Here is a 674-nt window from a genome sequence, read left to right as displayed (position 1 = left end):
CAGGTAAATCTCTTCCACCCATGCATTGTCCCTGCTGAGATAAGATGTTTCCTAGATGCTCCTATGCACTGGGCCACACAGACACACAGAGGGACAGACATGGACATGCACACACACAACTTTGGGCAGTAGAATTCTTGGCAGAATGTAGCCTTTGGTTTGGGTTTCATATGATCCTTTTTCTTCATTTTATTTTTCTTATTTTACTTATATATTTTAAAGATTTATTTATTTGTTCACACAGAACTGGGGTACAGTCCAGAGACTCAGGGGTGGCGAAATACTTCACCAGAGACAGAGTGGGGAGCAGAACAGGCAGATCTACGAAGTACACTGCTGAGGAGAGCAGTGGGCGGGTCAAAAGAGGTCTGCCGCGCCATGTGGTCTCCTCCGGGGCAGGCGGCAGGCGGGAATCGAACTCATGCGGAAGTGGCTTTAGCTCCTTAGTGCTGTGCTTTAACCCGCTGTGCCACCAGAGAGGGCCTTACTTATTGTTTTTTTAAAGATTTCTTTTATTTATGTATGTCTACAAGGGGTGCAGGACAAGAAGTGGGAGGGGAGGATGAGAATTCACCAGAGACAGAGTGGGGAGCAGAACAGGCCAACTGACGAAGTACACTTCTGAGGGGTGAGTCAGGAGAGGTCTGCTGCACCATGTGGGTCACCTCTGGGGC

Source organism: Condylura cristata, unplaced genomic scaffold (assembly GCF_000260355.1).
Source record: "Condylura cristata isolate star-nosed mole 26May11 unplaced genomic scaffold, ConCri1.0 scaffold00003, whole genome shotgun sequence".
NCBI classification, from domain to species: domain Eukaryota; kingdom Metazoa; phylum Chordata; class Mammalia; order Eulipotyphla; family Talpidae; genus Condylura; species Condylura cristata.
This window is presented reverse-complemented; position numbering follows the sequence as displayed.